This window comes from Convolutriloba macropyga, chromosome 6, assembly GCF_964194025.1.
Source record: "Convolutriloba macropyga chromosome 6, txConMacr16.3, whole genome shotgun sequence".
In the NCBI taxonomy this organism is placed as follows: Eukaryota; Metazoa; Xenacoelomorpha; order Acoela; family Convolutidae; genus Convolutriloba; species Convolutriloba macropyga.
This window is the reverse complement of record NC_134473.1, coordinates 36,398,360-36,418,008: the sequence shown is the minus strand read 5'-3', so window position 1 is coordinate 36,418,008 and position 19,649 is coordinate 36,398,360. Positions and strand designations below refer to the sequence as shown.

Below are 19,649 nucleotides of genomic sequence, written 5' to 3'. Positions count from 1 at the left end.
AGTCAATTTACCAACTAAGCATTACAATATAAATTATACCGACGCCAAAATATGCAGAATGGTTTCAAGACAATCTTTAAAGAAAAGGCGAGTTTCCGTTAAGCGAACGTTATTTACTTAAATCTATTAAGAATTCGAAATGCTAAAACACAGAGTGGAATAGCAGAAAAGGGGTAAAAATACTAAAATTGCCTTGCATATTTCAGCGTCTATTTTTCGTTACCTCAAGCTATACGCTAAAGGTTTAGCAAAAAGTGACTTGTGCCCACGTTTTTGTTCACACGGGAAATATTTTTCATCGCTATACCAACAAGGGAGGTTTTCGCTTCCTGTCTTTTTGTTTGTTCTCATTTAACAAATTGAAGAGGCAGCGGTTGAAGCGAAAACGGGCGTTTGTGCAAAAATATCTACTTATTTTGCACTGAATTCGTTTGAGGTTTTTCAACCGAAACTCTGAGATTGATTACTTTAATTTACCTCAATTAGTTTGAAGCGCATCTTCCAGCAATCTATTTTTGGTAAGTTTAATAAATCAGCCAATTTAATTGAAAGGCAATTGAAAGGTATTGTGTTTTTGGCTAAGTAATCTTTAACAGGTCAAAACCAGCAACAATTTTAACCTGATTTAAGCTAAAATCTGGATGTAGTTAATCGCAAAATGGCATTACAAAAACTTAGGTTTTATGGCCCTTATTATGCTGAAACATATAACGATTGGTTAAATTTATGGCACCACTTAAATGTGTACATTATTGTGAACTTTATTGCTAGAAGGAGATTAAGGTGAGACAAGAGTAGCTGAGAGATGGGGTGAAAAGTAGGCAAGGAGACCAGTATCATTGGTGATATTAACGGACTGTTAACCCATAGAAGTACTCATGCATAACAACAAAACTTAAGAATTAATCGTTCCGGTCAAAACGAAAGATTTTGGGCTGTAACCAGAGCAAGTATCGTCCTCTTTTCATTGGCATGTGAAAATTGTTGGGTCCTGGTGGAGTTAAATTTTATCGCATGAGAGTATCATGCTTATCATTCAGGTTTTGGTTGAATCGATTTAGATTCAGGTCAGTATAGTTATAAGAAACAAATTTCTTGGTGGAAAGTTTTAAATCTGCATATAGATCTTACATAGATAGATTTTACTTATGTATTCATGAAAAACTTTTTTTGTTTAATCAATTTTCAATAAAGCGAAGTCTGTTATTGTTTCTCAGGTGCAGAGGTCAGTCAATTTTAATACTTGTGTTTTTAGCAAACCTCGTGAACCCAAAACTTAATTCTGAAAATTTGAGTGAATAAACCATTTGAGCAGAGTGTTATATGGATATGACATATCATAAAGCAATGGGTTCATTATTTCAATGTCATCCATATTTGGTGTTCTTGTAATTTGGTTCATTTTTGACTCCACCTTTCAGAATCTTTCATAAGAAGCCGAATTATCATATATGGTGCGTACTTAAGTATTTACTCTAAAGCAGCAAAAAGCCGAAGCAGGGGATTCTTTTTGCGGCAGACTTAAGGAATAAGCTAAAAATTGCAAGATTGGACAGCAAGATGATTCCATAATACGAGATTTCTTCATCACTTATACGATTTTTTTTGATATATAAAAACAACTACTCGAAGAAAGAGATACCCCCAGCATTGCACTTGAAAAAGAATGAACTAAAAGTGAACAAAAAACCGAACCGCCAATTTCGTAATCATTTTCCAGAACAGCAATCGCAACACAAATTACAACCAACAATTTCAGAACTTCACTCGCAAAGCGACTATTTACCCCCAAACACAAAAAAAACCAAACAACTGTCCAAGTTGCGATCAAATATGAAACGAGAACCATAAATCTATTTGTCTCGCTCAATTTGAGAATTGTAGCAATTGTGAAATTGCCAATCACTTTGAAAGAACGTGCATAAAGCCAAAAATGCAACAGCAAACTCAATCTCAACAACGAATGTTAACTAATTCAAGGACACTGTAGAAGATGATTGGATGAAATTGTTAATTATATCACTAGCTATAACCAGTTGCGCAATTAAATTTTCGATTCGTCATACAAAAGTTCGAATGATGAATACGTGGCGACAATAATCATCGAAACGGCAACAGTGGAACCTGTCAGAATACAGATGCAACTTGGAATTATAGTTAACGCGCAACAATGATAGACCACTCCCAAAGTGCGCGCAGTGCCATCAACAAGAGCCTCGCAAAAAAATAATGCATTAAAGCCAAATACATCGTGGATTTAAACAAATGACGGAGATAAAGTGAAAAACTTATCTAACGAATTAATTAAAGTAATTTTTTTCTGAAACTGAATGAATTACCAATTAACTTGGTTACCATGACTAGGTTTATAAACCAGCAGATCACCAGTTTAGTAAATCAATTTTCAGCAGTTCATTTCAGTTTTCTAGATATGAAATTTATGTTTCTATTCTCCCCACTTTGTCCAGGTAAGAATAAAAACTCCTAATTAAATAAATTTAATCAATCGTGTTGTCATTTGGAATAGTAAAACCCACACAATCGGGTTTTCAACTAGGATAGTGGAACTCACGCTATTTGGTTTGCAATTGTGATACTGAAACCCACACAATCGAAGGTCATGAGACATTAAGGAGGCTTCTTTTGCTTGCAGCTGGCTAACAGTTCTGCACTTCTTGCTATCAACATTATAGCGTTTCCTGGCATTAGCGTGACTGAAACCGATTGCGCAAGCCTGCTGAAAGCAACTGACAAACCAGTTGAGTACAAAATTCATTTGTCAGTGAGCAGAGCTATTCGCTTCAATGTCTTTCTGACCAATGCAGAGAGTCCTCCAAATGATTCAAAAGCCATGGGAATAAATTGAACACCTATGTTGGCACATTGTTGGGAACATTGCGAACTCCAACTTCCTGTCTTTCGCAGCTCTCAGGGCAAAACCAGACTTCCTCGCCGCATTTGAAATAAAACTGGGTTGCAGTGGGGAGTTAATGGTTAAATCCAGAGCTGTCGGTTGCCCAGCAAATCAACAAGGTAAATACATATCTATAGGTCGAGAATTTGTTTCTGGTATCAGGTTTTTCTGCTAGCAAACTGCTGACAGGTTGGCAGCGCTGCAAGCGAAAAAAATGTTGTCCCTTAGGCGGTCGTGTCACGAATCATATCGCCCCGCCCATGACATGCAACAGCATGATCAACTAGTGTATCCAAAGAACCTGTTTTACAAAAGGGACACTTCCTTTCTTTTTCATAAATGGGGGCGCCCAGTCTGTACGTCACAGCTGCACGAAACTCGATTGGCAAAAGATGGAGGCCGCGAGCCGGTATGGGAGCTGCCAATAACCATGCTCCTGATTGAAGCAGAGAGAGCGACAATAAACGAGCTTTTCCTTTTTCGGAAGTTTGATTTTCAATTAATTTATTGAGATTAACTTCGTCGAGGACTTCCTGTATTTTGCTTTTAGTGAGCTGCGATATTAACAAATCATTTATTTCATCAATCAAATTGGTAAAAGATTAATCTGCTGTCAGACTTTGGCCAGTTATAAGCTCTACTAATGTAGCAGACTGTGACATCAAACCATTTTAAGCTGCTTTTATCTGATCAGACAATCTTCGGACTCCAATTCCAGTCCTATTGAAAGGCAAACCTGCTTGATGCCATGATTCATTGGACAAGACTGATCCCAGTATATTCTCAAAAGATGCCCTTTGAAGCGAGTCAAATTCCTCAGAAATATTTACATCTTCCTCTGATGGTGTATTGCAGCGCAGTGAACACACCATTTTTGGTGCACCCAGGCAACTACGTAGAATGCCAAGAGCACACTGTGGGTCCTTTATGTGCTTACAGTTCTCCAGTAGTTTTTCGATCTTTTGAACACGTTTCTGTATCGAGGAAGCAACAATTCGGGGGAATCCAACAGCAGCACCCAGTATTTCAAGTCCCTCTCTACTGTTTCTTCTAATTCTGCTATTGATTGTGTTTAGAGCTCTTTTTCAAAACAATTCACATTTGTCTCTTCTGAGCTCTAGACCGCAAGTTGTTCTCGAAACAGTCAATATATCTAAAGCCTGGTTCAGTTTGATTTCTGTCTCAGCAATAATACCATTGTCAAGGTACAAACAGTGCTGGGTAAGATTAGGTATTTTTTATTCAATCTCTTCTGTTATAAGCCAAAACATTAGAGAGAACAATAGAGGACCCAAGGGATCTCCTTGCTGCACTCCAGATTGACTTGTTACAGATTTGTTACTGTAAGTGAGATGACTTTGCTGTGAGTAGCAGTGAACGGCAAATGATGCAAGACTCGGCAATAATGTAACAACTGCATTTAGAATTTGACTTCCCTTAATGAAATTGAAGGCGTTTTCAAAATCGATCTGTAATATTCCTGCATTCTTTGAAAGCTGCAATTTCTCAAATGTTATTTTGGTTGCGTGTATGGTACTGTCAGCTCTACCCTTGACTCCTACACCAAGTTGTTTAGATGAGAACAGTTCGGCCGACTCTGTTTGTGATTGTTTGGCTATGCATTTTGCAACCAAACGTCGCAAGACTTCGCTTACAGCTATCGGACGTACACCACCTTTTAATTTCTTTAAAGCAGTTAAAGAAGCACGGCAGAAAACTGGTGCCACAGAGACAGCGAGCTGACCTCTGCTGGCCAAGTTCACAAACTTTGTCATCCTTGTAATAGCTTGTTTAGATTGATCCGAAGCAGCGCAATTAAATGCGTGCAAAAGGTGTTCAGGGTACATTTTAGATGGACTAGCAGCTGAGAAATTGGCGAAGGCTTCTGTTTGGCCAAATAAAGTTGGCTCATCAAACTGATGAGCTTGGGAGCTGTAATCTTGAAACTGCAGCCGAGGTTCTTCTTCCAGAAGGTGTAGAGTTTTATGCTCTGTGAATGTTTGGGTATTATCTGGCGCTACTACATCGAATGACAGAATTTTTGCTGCCCTCCCAATTTGGACTTGGAGGCACAGCGCCTAAGAGCAAGCTGAAAGTGCTTCTATGGTTTCAGTAACTGTTTTTCTTGATTGCTTAATCGATGCAGCTTCATACCAAAGTTAGGCGTAGTCCCCCGCTTTCCAGCGCTCAAACCGTTTTGACAATAAGTTTCCCTGGTTTTGTTTGTGTTTCTTTTCACTATCTTTTCTATTAGATGCTCATAATATGCATTTACTAATGGCAAATAGCTTCTTCCAGTTTTGTGTGCAGTTTTGCTGTGAGATATATCCCTCGATAGTTTTGGTGAGAACATCAGACCAACTGAGTCGAATTTTGACCGGTATGTACCGTTCTTTGGAATCTGTTTCTTGCAAATTGTTTCCAAATCTGACAGTCCAATAGGATTCATGTTTGACGAACAAGGACTGAACTCTGTGCTACTTAAACTTGTTTCCGTTTCGCCAGTCAAAATTATCATGATAATGCGGGCTGCTATATCTTGTGGAATCTTTTTTTTTGTATTTGACAGAAAGGAGCTCAATTGAGCGTATGCCCAAATGATTCGTGAGCACACCCATTCATCAATTTGTGGTCCCAACTTGACAAACTGATGTATATTTTGTTGTTTTTGTGGCTTTTCACAGTTATTTCAAACAGCCTGTCTTTTCTATCAGGATAAAACAGCACTGTATCAACAGGAATTTGAAAACGGGCGTCAGAGTCATCAACTGTCAAGTTGCTCATTGACTGTGCTAATCCACAGCATTGGTTTCCTTCAATTAAAAAGTCTGATCACAAGCTGTTTTCAACAAAGCTAGAGCTATCTACTGTTCTACAATCATTGTTTTGAACTGAAGAAGCTTTAATTTTGTTTCCTTTTTTCTTTACCATTCCTCGTTCATTTTTCCAAGTAAAAAGCATAGCTTCTTATATATCAAAAAATTTTTAATTTCACTGCTGATAAGAGGAGAAGCTGCTTTCAAATTGGGCTGCAACTATTATATAAATATCAATAATAAATTTCAATATCGGCAACTGAAGTAACTAAAATACTGTTGTTCTTTTCTTAATGAATACCAAAAACGTGGGGAGGGTAAATTTACCGGAAAAAAACAACGGCACGAGCAACCAATTACTATAAAAAAAGAACAATCTCACCGATGGCTGCCATTCTTCATCTTGCCCCAATAGACCCAAAAAAGACTTCCAGCCAGCTAAAGTAACAAACAGGACGCAAAAACACAGTAATCATTGGTAATTTTTCTTTTTTGAGTTGCAGATTTTTCTTTAGGAGCTAAGCGCGCACTACATGCTTTAATTGCATTTAAAAAATGAAAACATAAAATGCTTCGCTGACCATGGACTAGGATGATCACGAAAACGTAGTGGGAAGAGACATCTACCAGTAACTTTGCCTTTCAATTTACAAGAACAACTTGATTCTGGTAATTCTATGAACAGTATCACCAGCAATTGCTGCTAAATTTACGGCACTAGTTTAACGTCTTGTTCAACCAAAGGCACACATACTAATTCAAAATCTCATAAAAATATGACTGCCAAGCATTAAAAAGGGAGACAATTTCCTATTAATCTACAGCCAAAAATCACAGAAGAAATCGATCTTCTCTAGAATAGAAAAATTAGCTAATTTTTCTGATGAAAGTCCAAGAGTCACAACTTTGAAAAAATACCAATGCTCAATGATTCAATATCACAAAACATGACTGAGACTAAAACAACCATATGAATACTTTACGACAATCGGCCAGAAATCAAAAATATGCACATAGGGAACTTCAACTTCACCTTGACACATCTAAACACTGTAATTTTCATACTATCTGAGGAAAATCTACTGGAATATACAGTTTCCAATTCTGATTCTATGTTGTACCTGACATGTCAGCCAGCAGAATTTCAAAGGACTATAGATTATCCACTAATTGGTTAACAAAAAACCTTTTGCTCTCTGGAGGAGAATATTACACTCAGTACAGGTACGAAAGAAGACCACACGAAATACGTAAGTCATTGTCTAAAACGTATAGATGAAGATAATTTACACATTAATTTATCAAAATATATCAAGTTACAAACTCGGAAACTGAATTGACGGGTCACCAAATTTCACAATAGAGCATCTTACTGGAGCAAAATTTGAACTTTTGATAATTGTTAACAAAACCCCTTAGCAAGAGCAAAAAAATTTCCTCGTAATCCAAAATTTTGATGTGGCCATCACTTCTAGAGGAAAAAAAACCGTTCGAACAAATTCTTAGTCCTATTTCAAAATCAATTGAAACATTATCAAACATTATGAAACACGAATTACATCACACAATTTATCACAGATTTGTCACCGCAACTGGCAACAACAAAAAACTAATTTTTTATACTGTCTACAATCAATTGCATCATAAAATTTTACAGCTAAAAAAAATTAACACTTTGGCTACGCAGAAACTGCAGTTCATAAAAATAAAATAAACCAAAATTTGACAAAATTATCTCTTCACCTGAACGTCAATTAGCATTTAAAGGCACTCATACAAATATTAGCCTGGATTTTGCACTGCACAAACTGCAAGCTCAAAAATCTGCTCCTTGTGAGGGATTAAGTAGTGTATGCACTACGTGTGACAGCAAATAAATAATCACAAATTCTGACTTAACAGCATACCACAAAATCTGACTTTATAAACATCAAAACCAAATTCCCCCATTTTAGCCCAAGATAAGCACAGTGATGAATTATTACCTTCTATTACAATTTCAAATATACAATCACACAATTCGACTAACTTAAACACAATGCCTCGCCAAAAGTTAGATGAAACCCTCAAATCAAGACTCATCCTCCACCCTGATCCTGAATGAGGAGATTCTTCCATTCGAAGAACAAAAACACACAGCTCTACCCAGCCAGGAACAAAATCTTTGCCGAACACTTTGAAAAAGGAATCTGAGGACAAAAAATGACAAAAGTGGTGGAGAAAATTTTAAGCAGGTCCCTCTTGGCGATTACGAAGGGCAACGATCCAATTCACAAGGAAGTGAGAGGTTGCGTGGTAAAAGACGACGCCAGAAGAACATCAGTCTCTATATCAATTCTCTGTGGCGCCATCTAAGCGTATAACTAGGGTACTTGTGTATCGATGAGGGAATTGAAGGCAATAAAGGCGAATAAAGACGGGTCTTAGAGGATATACATTCCATCCACTCTGGCAGTTTTGCCAAGCTGAGTTTCGTCGAGATTTTTTATTGGCCGTATACTCACCGCATTTTACTGATAAAATTTAGTCAGCGCAACAGTTGCAACAAGCGGATAAGGATTTTTATCTGTCTTCCTGCAGAGCAAATAGCCACCATTATTTAAATGTAAAAAACTTAATGAGGATATACAAATTTACGTTGGTGACCCCCTTCTAAGTTAAAAGGGCAGTGAACAAATTCTTCTGACAACAGATAGATAGTCAGACAACGAGCCAGACAAAAAAAAGATCTGTAAACTCTAAAAACCACGAAGTTTGATACAAGCAAAGAGAGAGACATCAAATTAGCAGAATATGCAACATAAAGATTTGGGAAAAAAATTAATACAAATTAATAAACACTAGAACAAAAAATTGCCCTTCATAAAATAAGACCAGACTGCAAAATAATGACAAGGAGACAAAAGGATTATGCGTTCGAAAAAGTGAGTGACGATTTGATTTTATTGTCTGGACCATCTTGTCTGTCAAGAAGTAGAACTGTTGCAGGAGCACTAAAAATGCGTGTTCCAAAACGACTATATAGGAGAGCCTAGTTATTAATCCACTCAAACTAAAGATAAGCTGCACAAGAGTCACAAGAGTCAGCAGTTGCGCTGCAGAATCTAGATCTTGACGCAATTTCACCATTCAGACCAAAAATTCGTTCTGCTCGTAAGTCGACAAAACGGGCTGTTAAAGCTTCATGTGATAAGCTGTTCAAATCTCAGACGAAGTACGCGACTACCAAGAAGGATTTGGATAAAGATAAGGAACAAGGAGGTTCGGTAATGCACGTACGCACATAAAGTTCCGACCCCGCTCGTCCACATTCTCGATTTAGTTGGCGAACAAATGATGAAGAGATAGAAAACTTTCAAAAACATACATTTCGATCAATAAACAACCAATGAAATAAAATAATGCCACACTAGAGGGCCGATGAAAGTTGTTGATAAAAAGACTACTAAAAACAATAAAAAAAATCAAACAACAAACATTATTTACGACCAAAACTCGGTGTCTAAAATATAAAGGAAATACGAAAAAACTCGGAGTCATAACAAAAGCAAATCAGATAAAAACCTAAACAAAACAATTTAATCTATACTTCATGGGACCTGTCCCTCAGGCAACTCATTAATAGGTCGACAAAAAAAAGCAAATAGGTGCGAAACTGAAAAAAAAATCCATTTTAGAATACAATTAATTTCACAGTTATTAAAGTAATTAGGTATCAATCGAAATCACTAAAATATTATACACGTTTATATCTGCATAGGAAGCAATTGACACCTGTAATTATTCAATGTTTGATTGCGCAAAATTTTTATAGAGAATGGGATCAACAATTATTGTTTTAATTTAAAAAAGAAACCAAAAATACTTCGAAATGTACAAATATATAAAAATCTATTATCTTATGGAATCTTGTAGTAACAGTAGTAACAAAACCGAGAAACAAATTTCAGGAGAAGCTCAAAAACCCAAATTTGTTTTCAAAAAGAAATATTTTCAAAAGTCATAACAGAATCAAGATTTTGAAAAAACGATTGATTAAATTTCAACGTCTCAGGAAGTCATTTGGGCCTGTTAATAATGAGACTAAGTCACGACTCCACAAAATATCAAATACATAGAGAAGTCAAATTTTCAAACAATTTTACGACATGATACTGATCAAGGCTGTATAATTATAAGATGCTATCTGCAAGAACTGTAAATCGTTATTTCCATCTTAACATCAACGAGTCTGCATCATAGAAAAACTAATTAGACATGACAAGAACAAGAAACCTATAAATTAAACAGTATTGAACTATCGACAACTTTTTTGAAACTAATTGGTCGAAGCAATCAGTCACAACGTATAACCAAGCGTGGAAAAATGTTTGAATCAATAAAAGTATTTGGGACCTCTAATGAGGGAGACTGAGTTTCACGGTGACAAAAATAAAAAACAAAAAAGAGACGGATGAAAATTTTTTTTAAATTTAATTTAAAATTCACTAAAACAGCTATAAACTGAAGTTTTTAACTAAGTTGAGTTGTACGTCCTGGGGAAGCAATTAACGTCTACCGTTAACGGGTGTATGAAGAATAACAACAAACAGAAGTAAAAACACAATCAAAATCAAAAAACCACAAAGTTGCGCAAGATAAACGTGTCAATAATTTGATAATTCGACAAAGAAAGGAAACGAACTCAACAAATTTGCAATTATGATCAAAAATGAAAAAAATTATAAACGCCTAGTACCAAAAAAAGAAACCATTAATTGAATATAAAGTCTTTGGTGACATTATTTAAGTCTCACAGGTTGCCAACTCACGCTTGCTTTTACTGATACGGAGCCCGAAGTTGAGGGAAATAAGATAAAATAATGGCAAAGCTCAAAATGCACCGATATTTTCTCAAAACTAAAATTTTTATATTCATAACAGAAAATAGATAAAAACTGAAAAAAATATCTAGAATCTTTTATATCTTCTAAAAGCTAACTGGATCTTTCGTTGGGGACACCAAGTCATTGGGCTACAAATAGTAAAAGAAATGAAAGCAAAACGCTAGAAGTCCATAAGGCTTTTACGAAATCCATTCTCAGGGCTATAAAAACCATGAGCATAGCTCTGAAACCATAATAGAATCTCGTTGGGTTTTGTTTTTTGTAAATAGTTTCTGTCATTGATTGAGCCCTGATTTGAATTTCGCGTCAGGATTTTACATAAAAATCATCTTTACATAGCGGAGAAATTTTGAAAAAAAGGTCGCGCCCCATTAAAATCTAAAATTTTTTTTTATCGTAAGGATCATTGTTGAGATCAAGATTAGCCCAGATTTTGCTGCCCGTCTAAGAACACAATCAGTTGTTGAAATGGTTGCGAAATAGATCAGTTCTATACAAATTTTTTCAATTTGTCAAAAAAAATTAATGCATTTTGTCTAATTATCGAGTTTAACTTTGCAAAAAATTGACAAATTTAGAGTTCCAGAGGACTGTTGAAGACAACGGGTGTATAATTAGCTCTTTTTTGACCTGAAGAAGAATACGGCCGCCATTTCAAGGTGTCTACTTCCAGCAAATTTAAAGCAAGAGGGCTATAAAAGCCAATTTTTCCACGAAAAGAGACTGAATTTTTGAAAAAATTTGCACAAAAGTTTTAGCAAAAAACCCGGATCGAACAGTTTAGCAACCCTTTTCTATATTTAGACGTAAAATCAATAACACTACAGCTAGCAATTTTGACATAATTTAGCAAACTGACAAAAATTTGGTCAAAATTGACAAAAATTTGGTCAAAAACAGCTGAATTACGTCTAATATTCACCAAAATTTAAACCTTGGTAACTCCCTATAAAAAAAAATTAAAAAAATCTTTTTAAATCCACATTCTACGCTGGACGGGCTTTCTAAGGGTACCACACACAACTCTCTACGATTATTATATCGATCGGCCAAAATTGTCTGAACAAAAAAGACCCATTTGAGTATATAGTTCCTCCCCCCTCAAGAGGGGTCGGAGCAACTGGTGGCAAAATAGCATATTGGTAGAGGACATTCAGGCAACTGAATAATATGACAATCGAATTACAGACACTGCCAATTAGGTTTATCGTGCAGTGTTTGCTTATAGTGCGATCCCGACCTTAACTTTCCTACTGAAATTTCGTGGTTGATGCCAAACAGTTGCGCATTATTAATGGTTTCGATTTACGATAGAAACTGAAACTATAACTATACATTTAGTCATGCTTCCTAGTGGTATATTATATTGTACATAATATATAACCGATGAGTAACTACTAGTTTTCTGATTTTATCTTTTTAATTTTGTATTCCAAAACAATTTAAAAATCGTTATATGAATTTGACATGCTCAAATATTATTTGGTTCATTAGTTCAATATAATCCATATTTAACGCTCTTAAAATTCGGTTCACTCTTGTTTCTACCTGGGCAGGTCATGGTCTATTCATGTCATGAACAAATTTCTGTTTCGTGACTTCCATTTGATGAAATTCAGTTTCGCAATTCAATTGTCATTTCAGGTGGCTAGTCAAATTTGGCAGTTGTTCTTCGTTATGACTATTGAGTAGAAACGAGTATTTCTTACTCCGCGAAGCCCAACCAAAGTAAATAAGTCATTTTGCGCAACAATTGAAGGAGGAATTTGCGATGCAATATCCATCTCAAAGTGTAGAGTGACTTTTTCACCGCAAATATTCGAAGTCCATTCTAAAAGAATATCACACCGAAAAAAAATAAATGAATTTTTTAAGAAATTGACCCGAAACACGATTGCTCATGTTTTCACAAATCAGTACAGAAAGAAAATCAGTACAGAAAAACTATTAATAGTATATTATCAGTATAGAAAAACTCGCTGAAGCCCACAATGAATTTCCTATTTGGGTGTTAAAAATGAAGTATTCGCTACATCAGATACATAAAATAATTCGAAAAGTTTAGAACTAAGAAGTCTGTTTGTCAGCAGTCTGTAGTCAGCCCAGATTGCAGAGAAAAAAATTGTGAGAATGTTCACTTATCGATAATAAGTCTACCATTGCAGCGCTAAAGAAACTTGCCATATCTTGTATTTGAATGAGTATATGAAAAAAGAAATTTTTGCAGTGCTATACATTACTTGTTATACTAGTTGACAACTGGGCATATTTTTGTTGAAGCATAGTAGAATTTTTAAGTCACTGAAGTCATTTCAGGTCATATACGATTTCTGATACTCGGACTAGCTTGCTTTTAGAAACTTTTTAATCAGAATTTTTCCAAAGAGTTTAGTTTTAATGCACCAACTCATCCTTCCCGGTACCGATCATAGCAGAAAAGTGTCGCACTGTAACTTTAAATGGTCACATCGTATGAGTTCCTACGAGTATTAATAGTTTTTTCCTTTTTAAAAACTGAAAAAAAGAGAGAGCTTTCATTTCAAAAAAAAGCTCATCAGTTGTGATCGGGCAGAACTTGTATGCTTTCTATATGGCAGTCCTGTAAAATGTGTGCTCTCAGTACACACTCAGCTAAGCTGCACATAAAAATGCAAATTACTGGAAGTTAAGTTTTCCATTCTCCACAATTAGTCGACAAAATGTCAGGGGAAATATTTCCAACACTTGCTTACATTTCTGCTTGCCTTCATCATAAAATTTTGTGTTCCGACCCACTTGTTGGGGGAGGAACTATATACTCAAATGGGTTTTTTTTGTTCAGTCAATTTTGGCCGATCGATATATTCATCGTACAGAAATGTGAGTGGTATCATTAAAAAGCTCATCCCGCGTATAGTTCGGAATTAAAAAGACTTTTCTGAATTTTGTGTTCTTTGTGGAGTTAACAAGGATTGAAAATTTTCGTGAATACAAGATGTTTGGCATGATTTTGTTCAATTTTTTGTTCAAATTAAGACTTCTTCTTTAAAAAAAATCAATTCGAAATCACATTTTCTGCTACAAATCGAACAGTGCTGTGAATATAACAGACGAAGGCCATAAAAGGGGTAGCTTTTGTCTCATAGAAATGTTTACAATTAAAAAAATCTATTTTTATTTGAGAGCTGATTTTTTAAAAACCATTTTATGTTTTTTTACTGTTTTTTTTATTTCACTTGGAGACTAGTAACTTTAAAATCCAGACTGGGTTCTTGACAAACCTCATTTGCAGTTGAAATAATGCTCAAGGAACAAATAATTCGTTTTTAAGGAATCGATCACTTTTTTATGGCTCCCATTCTGAGTTTTAGCAGTTTTTCTTTTTAATTTTGATTTCTTTTTTGAGATTTTATTGAGATTTTGTAGACCTATGACATAGATTCATTGACTAGAAATGGAATACGCTTCCTAAAAAGCATTAAGTGAACCTATGTAGTAATTTGAGGGGACAGCTAAAGGCTGTTAACACTTAAAAAATAATTTTTCTAAAGAAAACATTTTAACGAAATTTTGATTTACTTTTTGAAAGTTTACTACATTTTCGGAGTCCTATGGCATAGACTCGTTGACTGAAAAAGCAATAGGTTTCTTAAAGAACAGCAAGCGAATTACGTAGTAACTTGAGTGGAGAGCTAATGTCTGTTGAGACTTTAAAAATAGTTTTTCGAAAGAAAAATTTTTAATGAAATTTTCATTTACTTTTTGAAATTTTACTAAATTTTCGGAGTCCTATGGCAAAAAACTCGGCGACTAAAATTTCAAAAACTACCTAATCATCAAATTTTTTGAACTAAAAAGAGAAATTTAATTTTGTGAACTGTAGGTCAGTCTCAGTAAAGACAAACCCCCCTACGTTTTACTTCAGCAACAATTTTGCGGTTACATCTTTTACCTTCTAAATTTGGCTCCATGACTTCGATGCCAAAAGTTTTCAAAAAGATTTGGCTAATTTTTTCCTAAATTTGATTCCTCTTGAAATCTTATCACATTATCCTAATATTCATAGTTAACATTGGCTATGAGAAGTTGATTGGATTATAAAGAAAATTTTCAGAGAAAGCGCATAGTTTAAATGGCTTCGACATTTTTATCTCGCACTTTTCAACTGAACATTTTGCTTTTGCCTGTATTTGATGTTCTTTTCATAGACATCGGACTTTTTGCGATGTCGTCTTGATGAATTCAAGTTGTTATTGCTCTCTTCCCAGTAAGCATTGAGGCATAATTTAGCATATTTTTTGACTTCAGTGGAAAGCAATCGAATTTAATGGCTGTTGAGATTTCAAATGTAATTTCTCAAAACAAATGTTTGAACATTAAACATTTTTAATTTTAATTTCTTGAACTCTAAGTCACTCTCACTATTGACAGGACTCTGTTCCTTTTTTGCAACCAAAATAATCTGGTTAGCGGTTTTAACAATAGCTTCTAACTATTGTCCTTAAGACTTGGACAGCACGACTTTTCATAGTTTTTTTAATTTCTGCTTATTTTTTAAAAATTTTAGATTCTTTTGAAACCCTACCATATTATCATATTAATTAGAGTTACCATTGGAATAGAGGAGAGTTGCCATAGATCAAAGATCAAGTTTGCAGGGAAAACGGTAGTGTTTTAATTGCTTCGACACGGTCCTCTCACTTTTTTTTCTCTTTTTTTTATTTTTTGCTTTCATTTGTTGTCGTTTTCAAAGTCTTACGACTTACTGCGATAAATTCTTTTTGACTTAACCATGACAGAAATTATTGCTTTCTGATGCAAGCGTAAATTATTCTAACTTATTGTTTACTATTTTGCGTTGAAAGCTTTTAAAAATAATGGTTTTGATACCGCGGATTTTCTTGAAAATTTTGTGGTTTTAATATATTTATTTTTTTTGTTGGTTTTTTGAAGTCATTTTGTTACAAACAACAATTCTATTTTGTTGAAAAATTATTTGAACACATAAAAAATTTTATTAATGAATAGTTCATTTTTTAATGGCTTCGACAGTTTTCTCACTCCTTTCAATTTGTTTTTTTTGCCTGTTTTATGTTCTTAATGTAGTTGTAAAGAGCTCAGAGGTCTCATAAGCCTCTGCTTGAGTGTTGAATAAATGAAGTTACTCAATGCAGTAGACTTACAGCAAATAGCGTCGAATTTTGTGATATTATTTATTTTCAAACTTTTTTAACTTTGTTTTTGCTGTTATATTTGTCTACTTGTATATCATACTCATCAACGAGAGGACCCATTCACTTCCCCGTAGTTCGAATAAACTAATGCCTTTTCTCTAATTATCGAGTTTAACTTTGCAAAAAATTGACAAATTTAGAATTCCAGAGGACTGTTGAAGACAACGGGTGTATAATTAGCTCTTTTTTGACCTGAAGAAGAATACGGCCGCCATTTCAAGGTGTCTACTTCCAGAAAATTTAAAGCAAGAGGGCTATAAAAGCCAATTTTTCCACGAAAAAAGACTGAATTTTTGAAAAAATGTGCACAAAAGTTTTAGCAAAAAACTCGGATCGAACAGTTTAGCAACCCTTTTCCTTTCTATATTTAGACGTAAAATCAATAACACTACAGCTAGCAATTTTGACATATTTGAGCAAAATTGACAAAAATTTGGTCAAAATTGACAAAAATTTGGTCAAAAAAACAGCTGAATTACGTCTAAAATTCACCAAACTTTAAACCTTGGTAACTCCCTATAAAAAACGAAAATTAAAAAAATCTTTTTAAATCCACATTCTATGCTGGACGGGCTTTCTAAGGATTTTTAAGTCACTGAAGTCATTTCAGGTCATATACGATTTCTGATACTCGGACTAGCTTGCTTTTAGAAACGTTTTAATCAGAATTTTTCCAAAGAGTTTAGTTTTATTGCACCAACTCATTCTTCCCGGCACCGATCATAGCAGAAAAGTGTCGCACTGTAACTTTAAATGGTCACATCGTATGAGTTCCTACGAGTATTAATAGTTGTTTCTTTTTTAAAAACTGAATAAAAGAGAGAGCTTTCATTTCAAAAAAAAGCTCATCAGTTGTGATCGGGCAGAACTTGTATGCTTTCTATATGGCAGTCCTGTAAAATGTGTGCTCTCAGTACACACTCAGCTAAGCTGCACATAAAAATGCAAATTACTGGAAGTTAAGTTTTCCATTCTCCACAATTAGTCGACAAAATGTCAGGGGAAATATTTCCAACACTTGCTTACATTTCTGCTTGCCTTCATCATAAAATTTTGTGTTCCGACCCACTTGTTTGGGGGAGGAACTATATACTCAAATGGGTTTTTTTTGTTCAGTCAATTTTGGCCGATCCATATATTCATCGTACAGAAATGTGAGTGGTATCATTAAAAAGCTCATACCGCGTATAGTTCGGAATTAAAAAGACTTTTCTGATTTTTGTGTTCTTTGTGGAGTTAACAAGGATTGAAAATTTTCGTGAATACAAGATGTTTGGCATGACTTTGTTCAATTTTTTGTTCAAATTAGGACTTCTTCTTTAAAAAAAATCAATTTGAAATCACATTTTCTGCTACAAATCGATCAGTGCTGTGAATCTAACAGACGAAGGCCATAAAAGGGGTAGCTTTTGTCTCATAGGAATGTTTACTATTAAAAAAATCTATTTTTATTTGAGAGCTGATTTTTTAAAAACCATTTTATGTTTTTTTACTGTTTTTTTTTATTTCACTTGGAGACTAGTAACTTTAAAATCCAGACTGGGTTCTTGACAAACCTCATTTACAGTTGAAATAATGCTCAATGAACAAATAATTCGTTTTTAAGGAATCGATCATTTTTTATGGCTCCCAATCTGAGTTTTATCAGTTTTTCTTTTAATTTTGATTTCTTTTTTGAGATTTTATTGAGATTTTGTAGACCTATGACATAGATTCATTGACTAGAAATGGAATACGCTTCCTAAAAAGCATTAAGTGAACCTATGTAGTAATTTGAGGGGACAGCTAAAGGCTGTTAACACTTAAAAAATAATTTTTCTAAAGAAAATATTTTAATGAAATTTTGATTTACTTCTTGAAAGTTTACTACATTTTCGGAGTCCTATGGCATAGACTCGTTGACTGAAAAAGCAATAGGTTTCTTAAAGAACAGCAAGCGAACTACGTAGTAACTTGAGTGGAGAGCTAATGTCTGTTGAGACTTTAAAAATAGTTTTTCGAAAGAAAAATTTTTAATGAAATTTTCATTTACTTTTTGAAATTTTACTAAATTTTCGGAGTCCTATGGCAAAAAACTCGGCGACTAAAATTTCAAAAACTACCTAATCATCAAATTTTTTGAACTAAAAAGAGAAATTTAATTTTGTGAACGGTAGTTCAGTCTCAGTAAAGACAAACCCCCCTACGTCTTACTTCAGCAACAATTTTGCGGTTACATGTTTTACCTTCTAAATTTGGCTCCATGACTTCGATGCCAAAAGTTTTCAAAAAGATTTGGCTAATTTTTTCCCAAATTTGATTCCTCTTGAAATCTTATCACATTATCCTAATATTCATAGTTAACATTGGCTATGAGAAGTTGATTGGATTATAAAGAAAATTTTCAGAGAAAGCGCATAGTTTAAATGGCTTCGACATTTTTATCTCGCACTTTTCAACTGAACATTTTGCTTTTGCCTGTATTTGATGTTCTTTTCATAGACATCGGACTTTTTGCGATGTCGTCTTGATGAATTCAAGTTGTTATTGCTCTCTTCCCAGTAAGCATTGAGGCATAATTTAGCATATTTTTTGACTTCAGTGGAAAGCAATCGAATTTAATGGCTGTTGAGATTTCAAATGTAATTTCTCAAAACAAATGTTTGAACATTAAACATTTTTAATTTTAATTTCTTGAACTCTAAGTCACTCTCACTATTGACAGGACTCTGTTCCTTTTTTTGCAACCAAAATAATCTGGTTAGCGGTTTTAACAATAGCTTCTAACTATTGTCCTTAAGACTTGGACAGCACGACTTTTCATAATTTTTTTAATTTCTGCTTTTTTTTTAAAAAAAATTTTAGATTCTTTTGAAACCCTACCATATTATCTTATTAATTAGAGTTACCATTGGAATAGAGGAGAGTTGCCTTAGATCAAAGATCAAGTTTGCAGGGAAAACGGTAGTGTTTTAATTGCTTCGACACGGTCCTCTAACTTTTTTTTCTCTTTTTTTTATTTTTTGCTTTCATTTGTTGTCGTTTTCAAAGTCTTACGACTTACTGCGATAAACTCTTTTTGATTTAACCATGACAGAAAATATTGCTTTTTGATGCAAGCGTAAATTATTCTAACTTATTGTTTACTATTTTGCGTTGAAAGCTTTTAAAAATAATGGCTTTGATACCGCGGATTTTCTTGAAAATTTTGTGGTTTTAATATATTTGTTTTTTTTTGTTGGTTTTTTGAAGTCATTTCGTTACAAACAACAATTCTATTTTGTTGAAAAATTATTTGAACACATAAAAAATTTTAATGAATAGTTCTTTTTTTAATGGCTTCGACAGTTTTCTCACTCCTTTCAATTTGTTTTTTTTGCCTGTTTTATGTTCTTAATGTAGTTGTAAAGAGCTCAGAGGTCTCATAAGCCTCTGCTTGAGTGTTGAATAAATGAAGTTACTCAATGCAGTAGACTTACAGCAAATAGCGTCGAATTTTGTGATATTATTTATTTTCAAACTTTTTTAACTTTGTTTTTGCTGTTATATTTGTCTACTTGTATATCATACTCATCATCGAGAGGACCCATTCACTTCCCCGTAGTTCGAATACTAAAGTTGCTATTTAAATTACGTCGTAACTGATGTTTTTTGTTGTACAATTTCCCTTCTCATGAAAGTTTTGTTAGTGGTGAATATATGTCTTCCTTTTTCTCTTCTTCACACTCATTCGCGTAATAACAGGTCTCAATGATTTTCAAATGAGGCTCAAGTGACCATGCTTATTCTTTAAGTATAGCTTTAACTCAAATAGTTTAATTAACAGTTGAAATAAAAACAT

General features: G+C 34.2%; 1 protein-coding gene across 1 annotated transcript in view; it reads left to right on the top strand.

Moving 5' to 3' along the window:
- The first annotated feature begins 359 nt into the window (after positions 1-359).
- The window catches only part of LOC142340957 (muscle LIM protein 1-like), a 50,382-nt gene continuing 31,092 nt past the window's right edge, over positions 360-19,649 (top strand). The window contains exon 1 of the mRNA XM_075391754.1: positions 360-518. The gene's annotated coding sequence lies outside the window, so the exon portion shown is untranslated. The remainder of the gene's footprint in view (positions 519-19,649) is intronic.